Below are 26,204 nucleotides of genomic sequence, written 5' to 3'. Positions count from 1 at the left end.
AGACAGAGGAAGCAGACGCAGGTGGCCATGTGTTGCACCATCTCCCGTGGTGGTGGTGGTGGTGGTGGTGGTAGGCAGCTGTACCACATGAGACGAACCATCGAGTTCTCCCTCTGTCAGTGACGAAGCCCAGGTCCGAGTCCTGGGGCAGCGCAGTCACCTCACAGTAAGCCCAGATGTTCATCTTTATACTCAGCGCAGGAGGAAAAGAAAAATGTATAATTCCTCTACACTATAAAACTTCATGATACACAAAGTACTATTGCAATGATGCAGAATATTCTGAGACTGATGGGAGTGTAGATCTGACGACACCATCTCAAATATTACTATTATCGACCATGTCAACAAAGAGGGACGCAAAGAGGTCAATAAAGGCCTTCAAACAGATGTGAAAAAGGCCATTTTTGTCTGGAGAGGAAAATCAATGGGGAATTTTGAGTATAAACTCTCCTTGGGTATTGTCTCTGGGGTCGTGATCAATAACGGGGGGTCAGGGGAGACTAGTCCAGGCCAGCCATTATCATCACAGGACTACCAACACAGCCCCAGCCTCCACACTAGATCCATATGTCACCATCACACTTCGTCTCGTGCTGGACTATAGGGCCAAGGGCTCCATACGTAGACTAAAAGCCGGGACTACTGTAAACTAATTAGTTACATATCCCACTATATTGTATATATATATATATATATATATATATATATATATATATATATATATATATATATATATATATATATATATATATATATGCACACAAAAGCACATAAAGAGAGAGTTGGGGGAAAGAGAGCCGCTCTGTCAGACATTATGGAGAGCGTGTGGGACGACACATTCCGGGTATTAAGCTCAGCCTCGCTGGCTTTCCGTCGGTCGTTCTCGCTGGAGGGGGAGGGGGATGTCGTGGCCGTACGCGACGACTGACTGGACACCGGGACGGGACGGGACGCGACGGGAAACGTGCGTTGGACTTTACTGTCCTGGGACGTCCGTCATCACAAGAGCCTCGCTTGGAAGTCACACAACGGCACGACAACCTCTTGAGGGTCGTATAGCCACTCTAGATAAGGGAGATTATCCACACAGGCCAGCAAGAGAGGCACACACAAGAGGGTAAAGATATTCTAACGAGAAAAATAAAACGCGTAATAAAGAGATCAAAGAAAGAAGGAACATTGCACGCGTGAGAGAGAGATAAGGGCGAGGATCTAGGGTAAGGTGTGCTGTAGTGAAGCTCAAATAAGCATGACAGGCGGTAGTCAGGCGTAGACAGACAACATGGGGGTGTTTAGACAGGCAGTATCTGGGGTCAGACAGGCAAGACAGAACGGAGTCGGTAATCACAAGAGTAAAGCAGATTTACGTTAAGGATAAATAATAAGTTCCCTTAGGATAGTGGGCCGGCCGGCAGCCTCCCCCATTGTAAGAGGATTTATTGTTTTTTGTACATTTCTCCACACTGAGAGCTTACCGTCTGGGCACGACGGTACGACCCTTGAGCACGACAGCACGACTATTGAGCATGGTGATAACGTCCTTGAGCACGACGGTACGACCCTTGGCCATGATATGCCTAATGAACACGACCTCACAACCCATGAGTAAGACGGAATGGCCTTTGACCCGACCCTCACCGTCATATCCCTAGCTCACAAGGACACCACGCCCTCTAACATACTCTTAAGGCTTACGGGAGAGGCAACGCACCCCAACACGCCCTCCAACGCACTCTGTGGGTTGAAGCAGTCACGCAGGAGTGGTTGGAGGGGAAAGCACCAGACCAGAATATGTATAACAGTCGCCTTTCTATTTATTCTCAACCCCTTTTTTTCAGCAATTAGAGCCTCTTATCACCACGGCTGGCTGGATGCGTCTTAATGACCGCCTCACAAACTCTGCAATCAGAGCAAAGCCTCTCTTATGTAATGACTCACACATGAGGCAGCTATAGCGAGTCTCACATACTGACTCACAGGCAGAGGCAGTCGAAGCAACCCCTCTCACACACAGCCCTGAGAGAGACGAGGCTGGCAGAGCATCCGTGCCTTACAGACACACCACAAACGAAGCAGGTAAAGCAAACCTCTCCCACATAAACCCACATAGAGGCAAAATGTAAAGGTAATTCCGAAACAATCCACAAGTAACTCCCGGCTACTTAAAGTCATTTACTTACATTTTACATTTCTTACAAATACAGCGTGCATGAGTGGTTATATACTTACACTCGTGGAGGTCCACTGTGTGAGACAAACGACAAAATTTCATGTCTTGTGCGAACTTGAAATGAGAAAAGCTTGTGAATGACCCAGAAAAGAAAACCTAATACATACAATAAAGTGAACTTTTCATATCCTGTGAACTGTGCAAAAGAATAAGTAATTTACCACAAAACAGTCAGTGGTCCTCTTTCTCCAACAGAGATCCTCCAACCACACACACACATACACACACACACACACACACACAACACACAACACACACACATACACATTACCCCGTACAGCGTGTTCCACCGTGAAGTCATTCGCCAGCTAATTTGATCGTGGGAACAGGCAAGCCCTAACACTATCATTACATCATCACGCCGTTTACAGTGTAGCCGCTGAAGTACACTTGCCACGATCATTACCTGCAAACTATGATTAATACAAGAACAGACAGTGAGACGTGTTACACCCGCCAGCCTGGGGCACATACTCCTTTACTTCCGCTTTCTGAGCAGGAAAAAATATTTGTGTAAAAAAAAGAATATAAGTAACGTTGTCTTTAGAGGCAGTCCTTTTTCCCCAGCGCACGGTCTGCGACCAAGGGTTTCCCGCTGAAGAACTGGTGTACCAGGCCATCAGATCCCGCTGCTTTTAATCAACTTACGTACACTTTATGCTGGGCTGATGGGGCTGTCCTCTACCAAGATATCCTGATGTGGTGGAGCACCAGCTGTCTGCTCCTAAATCTTTCGTCCTCACACAACTTCCTATACAAGAGTTCCCAACACGACCTCGATCTTATTGCAGACATGATGGACCTTAAACCATTGTCTGAACTTCAGAGTACGTTCAGTCTGTTTCCGTAAAGCTATCTAGGTGACAGCCCCGTATCAATAAGTCCAACTTCTCATATAAACAGTCTAGTATAAGCTACACATGTAGCGAGTACTGTAATAGCTCTCGTCAACTGATTGGCACTGTAGTACAAACTGTACTCTAACGTCGTCTCTGCACCAAGAGACAAACTAATTAAATATAGCAAACTTTTAGCCTGGACCACATGGGCACGGTGGTGCCTGGACCAGTCAAGCGGTGGAGCATTCAAGACCCGTTGGCGAGGTCCTACTGCTCGGGAGGAGAGCTACAACTCGCTATGAGGGACCTCATCCTGCTGAGTCACAACAGTAAAACAGTAAGAGCAACAGAGGGTAAAAAGAAGGTGCGTCGTAAGCGCCAACAGTTAAGACCAGCATCACAAGAAAGCGTCACGTGTGTCGGCAACGGGACAAACGCGCGGCTGGAATAGAAGCCCCCCCAGGGGGATTCAGAGGTTGCGTCTGGGGTCAAAGAGAGGTGATACACGACGCCCTCCCAACCCCAGAGGACGGGGGAAGGGGTCATGATGCTCGCCTTGTTAGCCTAACCTCTCCCCCCTCTCCTCCTCTCACAGCCCGGACCTCTCCCGTGTTAACTTCTCACAACCTGTATCTCTGCCCCAATCACCCCTCCCTCCTTCCTCCTCCATCCAAGCTCCTCATCAGCGCAACCCTTCCCTTACTCCGGCTCACTCGCCCAACATCTTGACCTTGGCCGATGACCCTTCACCCCCCTAACCCTTCCACCACCCTTTACATTACCTCCCTCTGGGCCACTCCAACTCCCGCTCAGCTCTGGCCAAGCCTTCCACAACTCCCTTGGTCCATCTCGGACATCAAAATCCCACCGAAAATTACTTACGTTAACCAAGTCATTAGCACACGTGATCAATCACTCCATTATTCATATACTCTTAAGAATATCTCTTACGTTACCGTAATAACAGAAGGTGCACCATAGTTTAGATAATTAACAAATCCTCTACCTTAAGAGGTAATTAAATACACCGAAGGGTGACGTACACATTGATCAGTACGTCACACGCACAAAGCAACAAACATGAGCGACGGTCATGCGTCTGGCGATGGGAGAGGGAGGGAAGGAGGGAGGGGCCTCACCAGCTTCGTTGCTGTTGCTGAAGGCATCATGGCTTCCTTGCTGGAGGCTTCTCCCTACTGCCCATGATGCCCACACAACCACTCATCTGAGAGAGAGAGAGAGAGAGAGAGAGAGAGAGAGAGAGAGAGAGAGAGAGAGAGAGAGAGAGAGAGAGAGAGCATAACAACAGCAACAAGGACCGATAAGATCAAGAGGAATAAATCACTTATTGAATCCATACAACAGATAATCCATTCCCCCGCATGTGATGCATACGTAGACTGGTGACACACTCTGAGGTCACTCTGTTCTGCGCGGGCCCGCATAACACCAGGATTCTGGCGGGTAAGGAAAAGAAACTTGATCCACATAAGTGGCAGTTGAGGAAGGAAGTGGTGCTACTTCCCTACCATCCACTGGTGGTCAGTACATGGCAACTTGGTGGTAGCGACGCAACTTAGCAGGCACTGGAAGTGGTAGTTCTCCACCACTTACAACGGGAGTTAAATGCCAATGGGGTTATGGCACAGCCACTAACCACGACCACAGGTGGGAGGGGCAAGTGGCAGACAGTGCCATATATCACAATCAGTAAGGCAATTGCTGCTGTGAGTCGCCTGGGAACTTCCCCTCAACAGCCGTGTCAGTAAAGCCCATCATCTTACATAAACCCCTTGAGCATGACGGTACTACCCTGGAGCACAACGGGTCGAGCTCTGAGCAGGACAAGTCCGACCCTTAGGGTGAAATGACCTGATTTTTCACATGACCCTAAAGGACAGGGCAATCAAAGAGTCAAGTCCTCGTAATGAGTAAGTTAATCAAAGAATTCATCGATTACTTTAAAACCCTCAATCATCCCCCTCAGTGAACGGATCTCTACACACATTTCTTAACATAATAACGAGTCAAATACAAAACCCACAAATTCACTTTATTCCTCCTAGCAACTGAATCCTGCCTGAATACACCTCAAAAATGGCAATATGAACAGTGAATATTACTGTGTGATGAGATCCAACCCGAAAACTCGACGCCAGGTGACCAGGAATAGCTGTGTGAGCCACCGCAGCAGAAGGAGACACAACCACATCTTTAATTCGTCATCTTTTGCCGTCAGGATAGGAGGAGGAGGAGGAGGAGGAGGAGGAGGAGGAGGAGGAGGAGGAGGAGGAGGAGGGAGGAGGAGGGAGGGAGGGAGCCGGCAGCCAGGAAGGTGTCGCCGTACACCTCCGTCCCTCGCTCGCTCACCTGGTTCTGTCGCCATCTTCCAGCAACATCACCAACACCACCCACCACCAGCGAGGAAGGGAGCCTCCCCCAGCCAGGGGTGGAGGTGCTAAGTCCTCCACCACCCAGACACGGTGTTGGGGCTCCACCAGCCAAGGGAGCCCCCAGAGACGGGGGTGGTAGAAAGGTTCAGGCGGTGCCACGATTGCCATTTGTATGTTAAATCGAAGGTAAAGTGTGTGTGTCTGGGTGGGTGGGTGCGTGTGCGCACGCGCGCCTGGGAGGAGAGGGGAGAATGCTGGCACTTTTGTACATGTGCGGGCGAGGTAATTTCTCAGTAGATTCGTTTCTAGTGGGAACAAGTGATGACGGGGGAAAGTAGAGGAGTATGGCCGGAGGGAAGAGTACCTTAGACGGGGAGGCAGAGAGAGGAAGGAGGATGTAGATGGAGTAGGAGAGGAATTGAATAGAAAAGGGAGGGAGGTGTGTGGACGGAGTGACGTGAAGGTTCTACATGTGGAGGGGTCAGCACCGCCATGATATCCTCCAGTTATGGTCTCCACATTCCTCGTCCACACGAGATACGTGCACTCACAGCACCTGACACTCAAGAACACCCACACAACTTTTACTTCTTCTATAACCCCTGCACCTACCCCGCCTGGCCTCCCTCCCTGACTACCCACAACACTAACAGGAGCCACTAGAAACGGTGCAGAGAAGGGGCTGCTAGATCACCTTCGGTCCCTTTTACACCAACGACGTAGAAATACTCGATACATTGGTGCTCCTAACCTTCTTTAACCATTACCTGGACTTCATCCGGGGCCTCATTACTGCTGGGTCCTTTCCAGCAATACTGGGACCCTCCATGCGGAACTGGGACGCGCCCAGCAGTCCTAGAAGCCTTCCGGCAGTATTGGCACACTTCCAATGGTATTGGAGCCCATCAACAGTCCTGGAAGACCTCCCAGCAGTACTGGAACACTTCCAGCAGTACTGGAATACCCCCAGCAGTACTGGAATACCTCCCAGCAGTACTGGAATACCTCCCAGCAGTACTGGAAGAACTCCCAGCAGTACTGGAAGACCTCCCAGCAGTACTGGAACCCTCCCGGCAGTACTGTAACTCCCACGGCAGTACTGTAACTTCCCCGGCAGTACTGCGGTCCGCCCTTCGAGCACAGGAGCCGCGGGGTGTAATCGCTTCCGGCAACCTAGACGATTATGAACGCCAGCGTGCGGCGCTGTCCCCCACTAGCATTAATGTGTCTGGCGACGGCTTGTGGTGGCCAGGTGATGTTGTCCCAGTCATCAGCACACCTCCGTTACCTCACCATGGTTCCGGAGGTCTTCTACCCACATTCCCGGTCTTGGACTTTACATTTACGATGGTTTTGGAGGTACTCTGCCGCCACAGCTGGGTCTGGGACCTTAACTTACCTTGTGTATGTACCAACTGATATACCCTAGTTCAATCAGTGACAACACGTCGATCCCCCGCCCCCAACCCTCACATACTACCTCAATTCAATTTCTTTCATCCACCACACACGTCCGTCACCCTCCTTGAGTGTTCAGGCTCCGACATCTCAAAGTCTCCACATCCTCCGTCCATCTCCTTTTCGGTCTCCCCCCCTCCTCCTCACTTCTGACACATTGGTCCTCTCTCTCAGTCTCTTCAATAACTTCAAGCATATGGAAAGGATGAGTGAAGAGAGGTGATGATGCTGATGGAGACGAACATTAATAATGATAAAAACAATAAATAAATGAATAAATAAATATAGAGATCTATAAATAAATCTTCCAGTGGTGTCCTCCAATGGCCTGAGTCAGCACCAGTTCACCACCGTCTTACTCACCGACATTCCTGGAAGCTTCAGCCTTCCAGGGCCGTCACGGGACACAGTTCGTCCAGGGCCGTCACAGGACACAGATATGTGGTTGTCTCTTGTAGCAAAGAAGGTGGGGGGGAGAAATCACGTATCACCCCCCCCCCCCCCACTCCTCAGTCTGTGGCGTACGGCAAGGACAGACACAGAGCTACGTCACCATCCGTGCACAAAGAGATGTCTGGACCCTGTGTGCACCGCCAGTGTTCCGTGATGTAGTTGGCCAGCCCGCAGCCTCCTCTTCCGCCACCCCTTCCAGAAGTCTACATCTCGCACCATCTCTCACGTTAATCTCTTTTTTTTTCTTTACGAAATTTAATCTTCACAAGTACTCCCCTCCTCCCCTTACAAACACACAATCCGAACACAAACTCACAAGTCAGTGAGTACTTAAACTATAGAAATAACTTTTCAGTCTCACGACTACTGAAGTCGTCCACTTTAGGGGCCACGTAGACTACTGAAGTTGTCTACGTTAAGTGCCACTTACACACCTGTAACTGTCCACTTAACAAAAGATCTGCAGGCGTCACCAGAGACACAACAATGAACATAATAAACATAAACTATCAGGAACGATAAAATTTTTCTTCGTCTTGTCAACCATCACTCCTCACCTAGCCTCCTCCTTCCCTTTGTCTCCCTCTCCTCCAAAACCAATCCCCACCTTCCCTTTGTCTTCCTGGAACTCCTCCAGCAGCAATCCATTCCCTTTGTCTTCCTCTCCTCCAGCAGCAATCCCCACCTCCCCTTTGTCTTCCTCTTCACCTACAACAACTCCCACCTTCCCTTTGTCTCCCCTCCACCAGCGCCAACCACCACCTTCCCTTTCTCTCCCCCTCACATCTTTCCTCCCCCCTGCCCAAACCTCGCCTCCCATCAGCCCCTCACCCATCGCCTGCATAGTAACGACCCTTTAAAAGCCAATACTGGTATGGCGGCCGCGGCCCAGGACGACAACACCCCCTCATCTCCAGCCTCCCGGACGACAACGACACTCCTCGCACACCCAGGGACGACAACAACCCTCTTCACAACCCCAGAACGACAACCATCCTCTTCAGCCACCCCGGATACGACAATGACCCTCGTCACCCGCCCAACACGACATACTTCTCGTCGTCTTACCATACGCAGGTTTTCGTCGTTCCAGGTGTCCTCCACCGTCGTCGTGTCCCCCTCCTCGTAAGCATGTGAGAGTCGTGAGAGCAGCTAGGGGAGCGGGGGTGGGTCGTCGCTCACTAAAGTTGCAGTCTCTCTCTCTCTCCCACGTCCATAGTCTGCCACAATCATACCCCCCACCCCCATCCCGCCTCCCACCATCACATTTAGTGCTGGGCCCTCTCCCATACTCTCTCTCTCCCATGGTCATCCTCCCCCATACTCTCTCTCTCTCTCTCTCTCTCTCTCTCTCTCTCTCTCTCTCTCTCTCTCTCTCTCTCTCTCTCTCTCTCTCACGCCCCCTACCAGACTCTCTCCCATATTCTCTCATTGTCGCCCTCTCCCACACTCCCTCCTATAGCCGGTCATCCTCTCCCATACTCTCTCTCATGGTCGCCGTTTCCCACACTTCCCCTCATGGTCCTCTCTCTCTCTCTCTCTCTCTCTCTCTCTCTCTCTCTCTCTCTCTCTCTCTCTCTCTCTCTCTCTCTCCTATATTCCATCCTTCTGTACCGCTACACACCATCCTCTCCTGCCAGCACCATCCCTCCCCGACCCATGACTTATATACTTTCCTTGGAACAGCCGCCCCCTTCCACCCGTTCAGCCGAAGGCAACCCTTCCCACGTCCCGCGGGTGTTGGCTGGCGCCGGAGGGCGTGCCGGCGCCAGCGTGGTGGCCGCACGCGTGGTCGATACACGCCCAAACGTTGGCGTTCACGGACGTCATCACGCGGTCCCTACGCGGCATGCAACGGAGGGGAGTCCAAACTTGGTCCATGTCGACCGTATCGACCACTGACGGTACACCTCGGCCCAGACAGTACCTCACTGTACCAACACTGACGGTACAGCTCGGCCCAGCCAAGGTCTAGCCTGCACCTTGTTAACTAACATCAGTCAACATTGCCTCCAAACACAAAGTGGCTTTGAAAATTGCTTCCTCCAAGCACACAATTGCTCTGGAGGGAGGGGGAGGGGGAGAGAAATTGCCTCTTAATACACCGTCGCCCTGGGGGAGGAACAGCCCCTCCAAGTACATGGTTGCTGTGGTGAGTATTACCACCAAACACGAGGTGACCTCATGGCTCCAGACATCTAACAGGAAAAAGGGCGCAACCTGACGTTATTTCATCAATATTTTTCCTCGACAGTCGTGTTTCCACGTGACCTCTTCCCCTTCTTATTTCCCTTGACTAAAAATTCCATTCCTTTTCACGACGGTTTATTACTAATCAAACAACTGCCAGCTTTCCCCAGGGTTTACTTGATACAATAGATATGTGGCGCAAGATATACATACGTGTGGCTTTCAGTACCAAAATTCTTTAGACAGTATGTCTTAAAACCATCTCCCTAAAAAAAAAAAACCTTAAAATTCAAACGCCAACAATAAAGTCTATTGCTAATGCATCATCTGGATATTACAACGGCTTCCGCTACCTCGAAAGAAAATAATGACCATCACTACTTAATAATGACGATATTCCCGGAAAAAAAAATCGCGGACTGCAACTTTATGTTTCTGGAGAGCGTTACTGTATCCAGGTTCGAACCCCGTACATCTCACGGGTCATATGTGACGCAAGGAGACCTGGAGGGCACAAGGCCCGGGGTGAACCTTGTACGCCTTAGCCACTCTTGAGGTAATCAATTAACTGTACCCAATCAGCGGCCTCCAGCGCGCCCCTGGGATATCCTTCCTTAATTAAAAGATGAAGTCCAGAATAAGCAATGTAATCTCCTTCATTACGTTATTTTCCAATATCTCTCTCTCTCTCTCTCTCTCTCTCTCTCTCTCTCTCTCTCTCTCTCTCTCTCTCTCTCTCTCTCTCTCTCTCACTAAAGCTTCTATCTTTTTTTTTTCCTCACGTTTAAATTGTGTTCAAAGTCGAAGCATATGATATTCAACCATTTTCAGCAGCTATACTACAGGTCTGAATGTTATATAATGTCGGTCAATTAGTCCTGTTAATCATTCAGAGTAACGAGAGTTGATAATAAAAAGGCATTAATTACTAAATAGCAAATTCGTTTGACCTCCCATCATAGTTCCTCTTCACCGAGGATTTTCAAATAATCTGGTCCTGAAGTGTGTATTTCAGATGATCAGTCCCGCTAATGACCTTCATTATTTTCGTTCGGGATGTGCTAATTAATGGCTCCCTGTATGACTACCGTCTCTTATGGCATGATGTTTTCCTCCCTTTTATCTTTATTTTCCAACTCTAAAGTAAACAAAAACCTTCACTAAAATACTAAATTACTTTCCGATTTTATTTAAAGACCTTGTTTAAAAAATGGGAGCATGTGTGGTAATTGCCATGCTTAATTAAAAAAGACACGCTCTAAAACCTGTGTGTGTGTGTGTGTGTGTGTGTGTGTGTGTGTGTGTGTGTGTGTGTGTGTGTGTAAGTGAAGCCCCATCTTTTTTTTGTGTGTGTAATCATATAAAACAACGCTGGATTATATAATTAATTACAACATTAATGAAATACAACATAAATCATCACATTTCAAAATGTCGTTCATTCTAAACTAAAATTAAAAGGGCATAATACAGTAATGGTGAAGGGATGAGTAAGCTGACCCATTAGATGAGTCAGGGATCAATAGGTGGCGCCTGACTCACCTTAGGAAGTGATCTACGTGACTCCTGTACCACGCCAGAAGCCGGTGTACCTTGTGTACCTGCCTCCCAATCATGTACCGTGTACCTTGTGTACCTGCCTCCCTACCATGTACCGTGTAACTAGTGCACCTCCCTCCCCACCATGTACCACGCAACTAGTGTACCTAACTCCCTACCTCGTTGTACCATATCAGGTACAAGAGGACCTTCTCACTGTACCTGCCACCCACCCATATCGTACCACAGCGGGTATGGGTGTATCGTAGCAGTGTACCTGCTTCCCTCCCCTCCTGTGTAATTACAACATTCAATGTGATCAATACCGGAGCCCCTGCCGTCTACCTCCTCTTCTACGACAAAGGCTCCGGTCATGGCCGAGATCCCTTATCGAAGCCAGGCCCAGCGTGAAACTAACCCGAGGACTACAGCGACAGAAGAAGAAGAAGAAGAAGAAGAAGAAGAAGAAGAAGAAGAAGAAGAAGAAGAAGAAGAAGAAGAAGAAGAAGAAGAAGAAAAAGAAGAAGAAGAATCTGTGAGTTCGTAACTGAAGTGCAAAACCGTCCAATTAAAACTTCCCCTCCGTGGCCAGTCATATGCTGGTATAATTCATGGTACAACCCCTGCGACAGCTCGCCTCTACAACCTTAATCTGTACAGGCCCAACCCTCTCTACCTCGTCATACCTCACTGATTGAGCAAACCTTCACACGTCGTCGAGGTTGTGCAACACACGTCAACACGGCCGCCCTCGCTCTCTACAACCACCGCATGTCCTGTTAGCCATGTAGATCCAATGTCCCCAAAATTCCCTCTACAATCTACGATTTCACCAACACAGTTGCTTTCTCTACACGCGCAATCTACATGCTCACACACCTCAACAGCAAGGTGCTTCTCAAACACCGTCTACCTCGCCTTGAACCTACCTAACCCTACAAAACACCTAACCACAAGCCTACAATTCCTGACTGCCTCACCCCAACATCCACATCCACTTCTCTCTCCACTTCCTACAACACTTGTGACCCTGTGTCCGGCCCTCACACGACACGACCCAGCTTCCGGGGAGGGGGGGTCAACCCCAGTGTCATGATCTGAGGCCGTTTTTATCAACACAACGCATGCGCCGTCTTTAAAAGGTAACTGGACACATGTTGATCTCTTACGCCATCTTTAAAAGGTAATCGTAGACATGTTAGTCTCTATCTTGCCATTAACACGGTTCACAGCTTCCGCCGTCATGACGCAAGCGCGACCAGCAGCGGAACAGTTCTACTTCAATGTCCTGTCTACATACAGACTGACGCTGAATTTACGACTTAATGTCCTCCAACACATTTCAAAATACAGGTTTTCAGCTACAACAAAATTCATAAATGCTTCCCCTTGTCTCTTCCTTTCCCCTTTCATTAACATCTCTATATTTCTATAAAGGCCCGGCCTTGATGTGGCCATTTGTCCGTGACTGAAGCCTCCAACGAAAGAAAAAAAAATCCTCGTCATAGACCATCAGGAATTCTGTCATGCGACTCCTCTCTCTCTCTCTCTCTCTCTCTCTCTCTCTCTCTCTCTCTCTCTCTCTGTGTGTGCTTTTCCTTAGTCTCCATCTGGTCCATAACTTGATAAAGCAGAATCCCTTTCTTTACACAAGCACGCAGCCTCTTCACAGGGACCAAGAGGTCTCCTGTCATCCGCCTTTCCCACGTACACTTCCATGTACTGCAGTGTACACTCCCACGTACACCCTAGGAGGAGACCAGCTGCAAGCTACACAGAAATTCCTTCCCGATGACCCCGGAGATAAATGTTCTGAGTGTTGTCTGTCCCCCCCCCAGCGGGCACTTGCGTCTCGAGCCCCTGCAGTAAAAGTTGCTCTCAGGCGAAACATATTACCGCACCAGCGACTTCAAGACACTGGTGCCGCGGTTCTAACTTAGGCCGCGACCGCCCGCCTGACTCAAGCCACATCACGAGATGGGAAGGGCGTCCAACCGCCGAGCCGAAGTTAAACCACTACAAGTTGAGGAAGAATCTACCAGCCTAACCTTGATCATAATGCAAGTTAGGGTGTACCTACCTACCTTCCTAACCGAAGTTACGAAGGAGCTTAGGGTGGTAGCTGCCAGTTTAGCCCTAAGTTGATATACAACGTGATGGAGTATCCTGCCGCCTGGCCCAATTCAAGACACAACTTAGGCCAGTATCCGCACCCGTCGCCCAAGTTATGATACAATTTAGGGCAACATCTGCCAGCCTTACCCTAGTTTCCCAGGCAAGTCAGGGCAACAATTCTGCCAGCCTTACCTTAGTCTCAGGGTAAGCTAGAGCCTCCCTCCCCTGCCTGACACAAACTAACTCACAAACTTCCCACAGCTCACGTCACACACGCCGCAATATATTGCCTGGGTTCCTACAACAATACACCCAACACACACACACACACACACACACACACACACACACACACACACACACACACAGGGTGTAGTCTACCACTCCCTATGTTTCATATTAGTAAATTTACACAAACACACGACGGTGCGATCCTTGAGCACAACAGCACAATCCCTGGCGATGAGGCCCTGAACTCTGACCCTCGCGATAGAGCAGTGGGCAGTGGAAGGGCCTCCTGAAGGGATCACCACACGATGACAGAATCAGTTTAGTGGACCAGAACGAGTAAGCTGAACCATGACTTCAATTAACCTCATCATGACATCAGTTACTCCCACCATGACTTCAATTCGCCCTGCCATTACTTCAATCAGCTCCACGACGACTTCCATTTAAAAGCATCCATGGCTTCACGACTTCAATAAGCCCAATCACGACCAATTAGTCCCACAGTTTCAGTCAGTCCCATCGAGTCCTGCCTCCTCAACGTGCCAATTCACAGACTGGGGCAGGGGGGCAAGGCTGCTCACTGTGGAAACAAACTCCTGAAGTGGCTTCACGTGTACTGCTGAAGTTCAGAGCCCTCTCGCCAAGGACGGCTGGGGAGTAGCAACAAGTGCCGTCTTCACACATCCTCACTAGGGACTCCCGACAGTGTCGCAGAAGGATAAACGCTACTCTCTTCCCCTCCCACAGTTCGGTCCGAGACCATGCGGCCGGCACCGTCTTGTTCATACAGGTTGTTATAGGCTGCGACCCGTATGCCTACGCAGCCACCACACACCTCCATCTCGTGCGTTGATGTAATAGCCATAAATATACTGTGTTGTCATCAAGGATAATTTATTCCCGCCATGTTCGCCGTCCCATCATACATCAACGGTGAGTTAAGGTCCAATATCTCCCAGGGGGTGAGTGTTCATTAAAGACATCAGTCTCCCTCCCCGCCCAGACTTTCCCCACAACTGGTTGAGTTTAAATCTCTCGCACAACCAGTCGACTTTAACTCTCAAGAAACGTTTAAAGCCCCTTAACGAGCTGACATCTTTACAACAGGAGGTTTAAAACTGGGCCAAACCTGAAGCATGAGGGTAGGAGCAGTGTACGGGCAACGCCAAACCGGTTTGGTCCGGGGATTAGTTGGTTCCTCATATCGGCGGCGTTCGCCCTCCACCTCCGACTCCGTAGTTTTGTGGCTTTTAACGGGTCCGGGTTCGAGTCCTGCACGAGGTAGGCCGTCGGCTCACGACCAACCCATCTGTTCTTCCTCTCCTTTAAGACTGGGTGATGAATGGGCACCTAGCCTAAGTTACGGTGTGTATATGTGTAGCATCGTTGTCACATCGGCACCAGCCCCGTCACCCGTCACATAAGGGTTTCACACTTAACAATGCCTATTGCAACTCTTCTCGAGTAACGACCGTCTTCAGTCCACAGCCCACCCACACACAGCCCACCCGCACACACAGCCCACCCATCCACACACCTCACCCACAGCCCACCCACACACACAGCCCACACACACACACACACACACACACACACTGTCTTTTCAACAACAAAAAGCATCTCCCACTACCCTGACACCATGCCTTCTAATAGCAGAAAATTACTGGAGAAGAGAAGAGGATTCTGTACTCCCGGCTGACCACCGCCCATCACCAAGCCACCCACCAGCGGGCCGCCCACAACCACCAAGCTCCCAAACCTGTCCCCGTGACTGATGGCGGTGTAGGTGCAGGAGTCCACTGGTTGCGGTGGTGTCTCAAGGACATACTACACTGTCCCCTACTGAGGCCACTCAATACGAGGCTTCCACAACTGAAGGACCCAGGCTCGACCCCAGCCCAGGAGAAACACGTAAGCATATCCTCCTGAAGCCTTTCCTAACCAGTTCTCTAGACATCGATAGAAAAAAAAAATGTCTCTATGGGTTTTAAATGTTGAGAGAGAGAGAGAGAGAGAGAGAGAGAGAGAGAGAGAGAGAGAGAGAGAGAGAGAGAGAGAGAGAGAGAGAGAGAGAGACCCAATTCACTACATTACAAGCTCCACTCTCTCTCTCGTCTACCTTCATCAAGGCACCATAACACATCTACCTCCCACTACATCGCTTCCCTCCACCCACCACATACTCCAACATATACCGTCGAGCTGACGAATGGAACGTGGGTGGGTTCTGGACTCTATTGGTGGGGGGGGGGGGGGGGGGTGTCTGAACGAATGGTGTTGAGTCTGGACGAAAAGAAGGGGGTTTGAGTAACGGTAGGAGTGGGAAGGGGGAGTCTGTAACGGTGGTTGAGACATGTTACACCCATCACATTGTCACGACAGGCTCGTCTACCTGTTACTGACTGAGTCAATTTGGGCATCGAAATGCTGTGGGAAATCACACTGCTGTGGGAGGTTTTCTTCGGGGGAACAGAGTGCTGTGAGGCACCGTGACGTCCGTGGTCACGAACCTTTAGCCACGCACTCCACGAACGACGGACGCAGCTTCAGCGTACTCCTTGTTACAGTTTGTGTGTGTAATTAGCTGTTTGTACTCAACGTGGAGAGGATCCTACACCCGTGGGAACTCATCTCTTGAACCTTCTCTATCATCATCCAGCTTTTTAAACATATGCGTGGCGTCCGCATTTACCACATCCTTTCTCACACTATTCCATTCATCTACCGCTTGTATGCTATAAAAGTGCTTCTTTACATCTTCATTAACTAGTTTCTTACTTAATCCCATGTGATGTCCTCTAGTTGTCCTATCTCTACATCTCTCGAAGAACTGTCCACTGTCCACGTCATCAATCTGCTTTAAAATAATAAAGGATGTGATCAGGTCGCCCTTAACTCTTCTCTCTCTTCCATGTCTTTCATCCCTTCCTTTTAACTCAGCTCACATAATTCTGGTACCATCTTGGCTGCACTCCTCTGAAACCTTCTCTATCAGTTCTTTGTGTCTCTCTAAGTTTGGGCGACCAGACTTGAGGCAAATATTGAAGTTTCAGCCTTTTGTAAGATGTGAATTGCTTGCTGAATATTTCTCCATTCGTGAGCATGAAGGTAATTCTAGTATTTGCAGGCAGACGGTTGGTCTCCTTTACTATTCTCCTACAGTGGGACTCCTGCAACATGTTAGGCACGATGCCGACTACCAATTCCTTCTCTGACGCAGACTCCCTCAGCATCCGTCCCGCTGGATGATAATCATATCCAGGCCACCTTTAACTATGACCCAGTCTCATTATAACGACTCGGGTTGAACATGACTCAGTGCCCAGTCAGTGACTCGGCGAGTCACTCTTTCAAACGCCGGGGACATAAGTCCACTGGTCCAGTGGCAGGGATGACAGAGGGCGCACCAATTCTCTCTCTCTCTCTCTCTCTCTCTCTCTCTCTCTCTCTCTCTCTCTCTCTCTCTCTCTCTCTCTCTCTCTCTCTCTCCCCAGACCCGAGGTACCGGCTTCACTGGCCTGGAAGCGTGACGCTCTGAAAGACAGGTTCCTCGCTCGATTTCCCCTTCCAGTCGAGCGTCCAAGCAACCGTTCCGGAGGGAGGAGGGGCGGTGGTCTCGCCTGAGGAGGAGGTCCGAGGAAGAGAGCGCTGTCGAGAACCTTCTTGCCGGACAGGATGACACCATAACCCTGCTCCTGCGTGGGATGCAGGCTCGAAGCTGCAGCAGCCCCACCCATATAAATGGAGTCCTGGGGTTACAATACCACTACTACTACTACTACACTAATAATAAGAATAAGAATACGAATAAGATTAATATCATTATCATTATTTTCATTAAATCATTCATGATTACAGAGAAGAATAGCACCATGGAACACTGTATCATTACATGACAGCTTATTCCGACCGAAGCCACACGCCACCCGCGTGGGTCGTCCGTCTGGCCACTTAAACATTCTCTCTTTAACCTACACCAAGAATGAGACATGTTCTCCTAAGCTGGACACATGACGGATACACGAGCCTTGTTGCCGTGGTGGTGGGAGCCTCACCAGGGGTGCAGGAGCCTCCCTGTAAGGCTAAGAGGCTCCCAGGAGGTGCTGATAACGCCCCCAGGGAATGCATGAACCTTCCTTGTGTGCTGAGGGCCTCACAGAGGTGTAGAAAACCCTCCTGTGGGTGCAGGAGCCTCCCCATGGTGCAGATTAGGCCTTAACCTTGACCATGCTTGACTGTTACCGTGGCAACCACCACCACAACACCACACCACCTCAATACCCTTCCCCTCCACACCCGCATGACGTCACCACCTTCTCTCCGATGCACAGACACATCCGCTACTATATATATATATATATATATATATATATATATATATATATATATATATATATATATATATATATATATTCTATTCAATGGATTTTATTTCCAGCCCTGTTTAATCCAACGAGTTGTTTTCTTTTCCCAGTCATTTTCTATCACAGTCTGTTTAATTCGATCTGTTCCATAATTTTCCCTTCCATTCATTCTATCTTCAAGACTATTTAATCCAACGTATTCTATTTTCAAGACTATTTAATCCAATGTCTTTGGCTTGCGTGTCATTAACCACTGCGAAACGATTGCCTGGGATCATTAACCTCTCAAGCACAGCGGAACGACCTTTGAGCACGGCAGAACGACCTCTGAGCACGACGATGCGACCTCTGAGCACGAAGATACGACCTCTGAGCACGAAGATACGACCTCTGAGCACGAAGATACGACCTCTGAGCACGAAGATACGACCTCTGAGCACGAAGATACGACCTCTGAGTATACTCCCCTACAACAACAACAAAAAACTACGGCTGTAGTTGGCAGACAATCCCTCACCCTACCCTACACCCAAGACAGACTACAGCTGTAGGTGGCAGACAGTCCCTCACCCTACCCTACACCCAAGACAAACACGCACCCGTCGCACCTCCATGTGAGCCTGGGGGTAACTTGGTGAATTGCACCTTCGCTGCTTAATTACTGCCATCAATCTGGTTGGTTCTCTGCCGCTCCACAACTGATAATTTCGCACTACAAAAACTCTCTCTCTCTCTCTCTCTCTCTCTCTCTCTCTCTCTCTCTCTCTCTCTCTCTCTCTCTCTCTCTCTCTCTCACCTCAGGTCTGCCAGTACCTTACAACAGCAGCCAGGAACACCAGGGCCCTCTAGCTAGACATGAACACCTCCGTCAGGAGTCCGGCTGGGACTTGGCTAAGAACCTGCTGAGCCAACACCCGGTCAGAGAGGCGTGTTGCTCCTGCTGGGGAGGACGACCTCAGCGACCCCTCATCCCAGGGCGGTCAATACTCAACACGACGACGACCCCCCCCCCCCCACCTCCCACACATACCACCATCACCACTACCACCTCAGGACGACCCCCCTGAGCTCCACTCCCGACTCTTATCGTCTCCGCTAGACCAGCCGTCTGCCCTTCCAAGCATGGAATTCTCGCCACTAAAACGTCTTCGCATGAGGATGATCTTAACCCGGACCCTCCCGCACTCTCTTAACCCCCCCCCCCCCCTTCACCCAACACTGTACACCTGGGGTCTTCACCTCCACCTTACCCACTACTGTACATATGGGGCTTGTACATCCTCATCTGACCATTCACTATACATATGGGGCTTAGTTCCTCCCGCCTCAACCCATTGTTGAGCACCAGGGGTCCCTCAACCCTATCGTAATCCAATAAGTATATCCTCATTTGTCTATTTTTCACTACTTCTTCAACCTGTGTTAAAAAAGATTCTTCGATTGTTCCCCCCATGTTCTCATCGCCTCATATAGGGTATGAACCTCCTATCATGACCATTTTAAAAAAGATCCTGATCCATTATTCTCCGTCATCCACCATCTAACGCAATAAGCATTATTCTTACCCGCCACCAACCCGTGGGTCACCCTCCGCCCCCATCTCCAACCATCACTTTACAAATAAAGCTTTAATTAGTATATATCAAATGTACGTTATGCATAACGTATGCATAATTCATACCTGATTATGTCGGCCAACATATATAAATGGAGGATCCGCCCCTGTTAAGTATTTATAGGCCATCAGGGTGAATCTATTGCATCTATAAACACATCAGGGCAGTCTGGCCTCCAGTCTATCTCGCCCAAATGCAAAACACTCACCTCATGCTCTTAATTCATGACAAATCCTCTTCCATTCCCTCTAAATGAGAAGTACTATATGAAATCCGTGCTCTCAATGACACATAATTGATCACTGTACTCCCAAGAGCAAGCTGCCAATACCAAGGTGGATAAGTAGGTACCTGAGGAGGCCATGAACCAGGTGGTTACGTACTAGGTATGTGGTATGTGTTGTAAGAGGGAAGTGGCGTGTGGTATGTCCTGTACCAGATGTGTGGAGGTCATGGCTACTCACCTTGCAAGTGCCACCTCCCCACCGGACCTCACCCGTCTGACGCTCGCTGCCTCCCGTACACCAGTACAAGACTCCACCCTTCACTCACCTGGAGAAGGAAAGAAAACATTATTACACTGCATTCATATATATATATATATATATATATATATATATATATATATATATATATATATATATATATATATATATATATATATTTTTTTTTTTTTTTTTTTTTCATACGATTCGCCATTTCCCGCATTTGCGAGGTAGCATTAAGAACAGAGGACTGGGCCTTAGAGGGAAAATCCTCACCTGGCCCCCTTCTCTGTTCCTTCTTTTGGAAAATTAAAAAAAAACGAGAGGGGAGGATTTCCAGCCACCCGCTCCCTCCCCTTTTAGTATATATATCAATGATCAATCATTAATCTATACTCGAATTCCGAAATGGCTCACCCAGGCCACACACTCTTGGAACAAATATTTTTCGTGGAAAATATTAATATGTAAAAGTGGAGCAACGTGAGGATTAGAATTCTCCACGACATTTAAATTCCCATAAAACTCTCAGGGTAAACTCGTCCAAAGTCAAGATTAATGGAAGCCAGCGATGAGAAGCTGATGATTAGCGTGACGTGACCCCGTTCTGATCGGCTCCTAATAAGGGTGTGGCATCACTCTGGTGGCTGGTGATGTCACTCTGCGCCTTACAAACACGTTAACACCAAAACATTTCAGTCGCATTCCTGGCGTCCTACACTCAGATGAGTCCACCATCCATTACAAGGTAATAAGAGGTCTCCTGCCCGGCTATTACTGCTGGCTAGAAGGAAAACTCTGCTCTCTGATGAGCCACACGGCTGCTGGGCGAGGCACCAGCGCCATGGTAACCACGAGAGAGGTATGAAACTCATGAACTACGAGCACATTCATGGCCCTCAACCCTGACTTCTGATCAATAAGGCCTCCTCTGACTCTTCGACACTTATGCCGCGGTCAATAAGGCCCCTTTTCGGGCCACCATGACCCTTGACCTCTGATCAATAAGGCTCCGTCTCTGGCCTGTATGATCCTGATCCCTGGTTAATAAGGCCCAGTTTCTGGCCATGATCAACACTCGATTACCCTGAAATCTAACCCCTGATCAATACGCCCCCGTCTGACCCTGGCCCAGAACTCTAATCAGCAATGCCCCTCATGAGCCTGACCAGAGATGAGTAAGGCCCCCGTATGATGAGCCTGACCTAAGATGAGTAAGGCCCAGTATAATGAGCCTGACCTGTGATGAGTAGGACCCCGCATGATGACCCTGGCCTGTGATGAGTAAGGCCCCGTATGATGAGCCTGACCTGTGATGAGTAGGACCCCGCATGATGACCCTGACCTGTTATGAGTAAGGCCCCGTATGATGACTAACAAATGATGAGTAAGGCCCCATATGTTGAGCCTGACCAGTGATGAGTAAGGCCCTCTCTAACCCTGCCATGTGATCAGTAAGGCCCCCATCCTCTGACAGGATCAGTACACATCCCAACACGGCTGACAACGGGATCATCCCAGCAGATACCACTCGAAGTCAGGGGGAACAAACGGACGTACGTACACACATACCTATCCCTCCCCCCCCCCCACACACACACACAAGACAGACTCACAAATGGATATACTTGCAGGCAGACATACAGATACATACGTACGCTCTCTCTCTTTCCCTCATAAAATTCGGCCACAGATTCTCTCTCTCTCTCTCTCTCTCTCTCTCTCTCTCTCTCTCTCTATATATATATATATATATATATATATATATATATATATATATATATATATATATATATATATATATATAATAAGTATGTGGTTGACCTTGCCCAGGCCACAGTAGAGGACAAACCAAGAACAACAGGGGAGCCACGCCCCTCCAACCATCCACTACAACAGACACACTGGTCAGGTCTCCACAACACACACACTCCCACGCCACACTACATCTCCAGCGGGAACACAGTCAAGCAGTTCCTTCATACATCTACCTCGACCAGCTGTACATTCTACAGAGCCAGGGGTCGGCGGAACAGGCGTGTGTAGTCTGGCCCAATACGAGGCGTGAGTGGGACAGAGGCGTTGGGTCACAGGGGCCCAAGATGGGATAGGGGTGAGGCAGGGCGTGGCGGGGCAAGGTGTGTGGACCAGGGTGGGGTCAGGTGCAGCTTTAACCAGGTAGGGAGGGGCAGGTGGTGTGGGAACATGTGGCGGTGAGACAGCACGAGCCTGCCTCACCCACCGCTCCACTCACACACTCTCTACTCTCCTCCTCCCGCTATTGTGTATATAATAATTAACATAATTAGTAGCAGCAGTAGTAGTAGTAGTAGTAGTAGTAGTAGTAGTAGTAGTAGTAGTAGTAGTAGTAGTAATAGCAGCAGTAGTGGTAGTTACAGTAGTAGTAGTAGTAGTAGTAGTAGTAGTAGTAGTAGTAGTAGTAGTAGTAGTAGTAGCAGTAGTAGTAGCAATAATAATAATAATAATAATAATAATAACAATAATGATAATAATAATAATAATAATAATAATAATAATAATAATAATAAATCTTTATTATCACTTTTTATTCACCAAGTGACAGTGACTGGTGAGAGTTACTGGCAGCGGCTTCGTCTCGAATGAGGTCCGTAAGGTGATGAAGATGGTTTGGAGAAAGCGTGTTTGAGGGTGTTTAGCCTTGTGAGAGGCGACGACCGCGCAGACGACCTACTGCACCTTTCCCAGCAGCCTCCGTTGCCTCGTATCACCAACCACGACGCAACTGCGGTGTGTACGGAGGATGGACGATTCCGTGGACTGACAACCCACGAAAATATATAACAAGAGAACTGACGAGAGGGCTGGACTGCTGGCGATGGTCTCCGGGAGGTGAAGACAGCTGAGGAAGACGGGGAGTGGAGGGGCGGGCGTGATGATGGTGATCGCGTCAGCGGAAGCTGGTGGGAAGGGGGGGGGGGGGGGGTGTCAGACTCAGCACGGCCCTCACGACCACACTCATCTATGGTCCCCGGTTCAACACACTCACCATCAGCCCCTCTGCCACGCACTCTACGCCACACACCCGTCCTCTTACATCTGCTGGACACATCCCTCCCAAAATCCTAGTCACACCTGACTCCTCCCCCCATTATCCAGGTCACACCTGGCTCCTCCCCCCCATTATCCAGGTCATAACTGACTCCATCCCTACCATTCAAAACATACCTAACTCATCCCCTCATCCAGGTCATGCGATCACAATATTCCAGGTCCACTCCGGCAATCCAGGTCACACCTGACCCGCCCCTACCAACCACGACCCCACCATGACCTCCCTATCCACCTCCCAACATCCCCAGGTCCCAAGTGGTAACCACAGAAAGACACGGCCGTCCCGTTGCTTCCGAACCCTCCTCACATTTACCATCCGGATAACACTCTAGTTCGGAAATAATCCGGTGAAAGATACCCCGGTACGAGTCGTTATCCGGCAGTCACTCCTGAACCCGGAGCCAATAACTCCAACCAGACCGGAAATCGAAAGTCAAACGGAGGGGGAAATGTCAGAAGGTCAACTCCAGCCTCCCTCCAGCCGCATGACCCTTGACCCTGGGAAAAGCTGCATGACCTACCTCCCTCCTGACTCGGGGGAGTGTCATGACCCCTGGTGACCTGACCTGTGGCCTCCATCACCACCCTTTCCCCGCCACCTTCAACATTTTGGGGGTCTTAGTACCGCACACGACGAAGCTGATGGCATTCTCGTGGACATGAGAGAAAGAGAGAGAGAGAGAGAGAGAGAGAGAGAGAGAGAGAGAGAGAGAGAGAGAGAGAGAGAGAGAGAGAGAGAGAGAGAGAGAGAGAGAGAGAATGCCTCTGAGGTCGACGCTGAAGCGATAACACGCCCTACCTTACCTGTGTTCACAAGGGCACTCTACCCCCGCAGCTCTGTCTGCCACACAGGTGTCAGCCAAGTACACCGGAGATTAAGCAAAAACATCTACATCGATTAAACCTTTTTTTTTTCTACATCAACGGATAAATCGGGTTTAATAACACCTATCAGTATAATCCTCTCGATCGGGATTAATCCGATTAATCGGAAATTCACTCATCTGTGCATGGCTCTTGACTCTTCAGCTGGGATGGGCGGCATGCCAAGCACCCTCGGCTAAACATGCACAGTAATTAGCGCGCGACAGGTGGCCGCTGCACCAGTAATAACATAATGACTCATAATTAAAAGGCCGGCCACATTAAGGTAATGACCTACTGATGAGTTCATCTCCACACTAGACTGAAAGGCAACAGGTGCAGCAAATTACCTGAGTCTACCATACCAATTATATTTCCCAGTCCACATTTTTGCCTCGGTTCAATTCCGTATTTCACTCTTGACTTTCAAATGATTTCCTGAACAGTAATTCAACATGACCTACCCCGACACTGTGAATGAACTTCCTGTGTGACGCAACTGATGACTTAGATCGTCCAGGCTGTTATAGTCAGCTACCGGCGGTGTGCACATGTCATTAACATCAGAAAACATGGAAGCAACGAGTCAGCCCTACTCTGAAATGGCAAACCAGATGGTTACTGGCCTGACGAAAATGGAAGCGACAAGCAAGGGAAAGATGAACAGGTTGAGCAGAAGGGTAAAGACCTATGGGAAATCATTCATGACTAGAGATTAATTTGAGTACGCTGTAGGCAAAGGGAAGCAAATGAACACACCTTGCATTACACGCATACCAACCACTACTAGGATGGACCAGTATAACCCCCATCTTCATTCCTCGAACAGCAAATGTCTGGAATTCTCTTCCTTCCTTCTTTTCGTCTTTCCCTCAACCCCGTAACCTTTCCCACCTCTGACTCGCGTCTACATACGCATGGGAAGCTGAAATTAATCCCTGCTTACATTCTCTTTCTCACACTGCTCAAGACCCTTCAGGTGATGTTGACGGCCACCAGTCAATACAAACGAATGCAAACAGCAACAGACCAATGGATCTCTGGCTTTACGAATGCTTTTGCCTGTAACTACTACTACTACTACTACTACTACTACTACTACTACTACTACTACTACTACTACCGTACAAAAAGAATGGTTTCAGGGCTCAGTTCTCCCCCGTAGCAGGTCTGTCTGAGGCCAAACAAGAGTACGTTCTGATCTAACAAGGGACTTTCGTGACCTTATCTTCTTATCAGGAAGATAACGCCATAACGCAGGCTTATCATGTGTTACGCTAAACGCTGAAATGATCACTAACTGTTACCATAAAACTGTCATAAATCAAAATATTTCCACAGTTTCTGGGGACGTGATCTATACCGTTGACCTATGACCTTCAGTTGTCATGGAGCTTGTCCCTGGTCTGCTTGATTTGTCCCAGATCTCTTGAACGTTGTCCCAGACTTTGCTTTCTTCCCTTAGGTCTACCTACACCGTCTATCCATCCACGCATCAACTCCATATTTCTCATCCCCCAACTCCCCCTTCTGGAAGCAGTTGAGCCAGAGGGAGCGGTGGGTGGGGAGGTACCATCTGCTTTACTATCCTGCCTCTTCTACGATTAAGATTACGACCTCAGTTAGCTCGTCATAGACCATCATGTCTTCTGTTATCTGTCCCTCCCATGTACTCCCTTCTGCAGCAGCTGGCTGGCTGGCTGGGTGAGACAGCCAATGACCATGATCTCTCTCTCTCTCTCCTCAAGTTCACTACCTCACAAGGCATCTCCAAGATTCACTCCCACGCCATCCGTGCGTGGGAGAGTTGGTGTCATCATGCGTGAGGTCTAACGATACACACGCAGGTGATCAGTTACTGGTCATTCCTGCTTCCAGTCCTCTTAATTCCTAGCGTACAAAAACTGACAAATCTTCCACGACGAAAATTACCAAAATACTTGGTAATTAATCACGGATGACCTATTAATTTGAGGCTCCCGCCATCATCCGTCTCACCTACTCCAACGCCCTATACTAATAACCCCCACTAATTACTCCAATAATGATTACATGGGAACCTAGATCCGAAAAACAAACTAATTATCCAAAATCTACATCCATTTTTCAACTTTCTTTCGCCTCCGACGTTCCACACTACTCTCCGAAGTCCTCTTCAACCCGACGGCGTAACTATCGAGTCCCAGCCAGATAGATGGAGGCAATGGCTGGTCGGGACCTGGAGTTTATCTGGAACAGTCTTCTGGAGTCTCTTCTACCCACCAGACCAGGCTGTGGGGGCCAGGTTGCTGCTCTTGCCCCATGGCATCCCCAGGAAGGGACTATTCCCTT

General features: G+C 49.0%; 1 protein-coding gene across 6 annotated transcripts in view; it reads right to left on the bottom strand.

Annotated features, from left to right (window-relative positions):
• The window catches only part of Klp31E (kinesin-like protein 31E), a 212,125-nt gene that overhangs the window by 73,360 nt on the left and 112,561 nt on the right, over positions 1-26,204 (bottom strand). Inside the window, exon 2 of one of the 6 annotated variants that reach the window (XM_071677596.1) lies at positions 19,896-19,983. The exons of the other annotated variants lie outside the window; for them this stretch is intronic. The gene's annotated coding sequence lies outside the window, so the exon portion shown is untranslated. The remainder of the gene's footprint in view (positions 1-19,895; positions 19,984-26,204) is intronic. 6 annotated transcript variants of the gene reach the window in all.

The sequence above is a fragment of the Panulirus ornatus genome, chromosome 25 (genome assembly GCF_036320965.1).
Source record: "Panulirus ornatus isolate Po-2019 chromosome 25, ASM3632096v1, whole genome shotgun sequence".
Lineage (NCBI taxonomy): Eukaryota > Metazoa > Arthropoda > Malacostraca > Decapoda > Palinuridae > Panulirus > Panulirus ornatus.
This window is presented reverse-complemented; position numbering and strand designations above follow the sequence as displayed.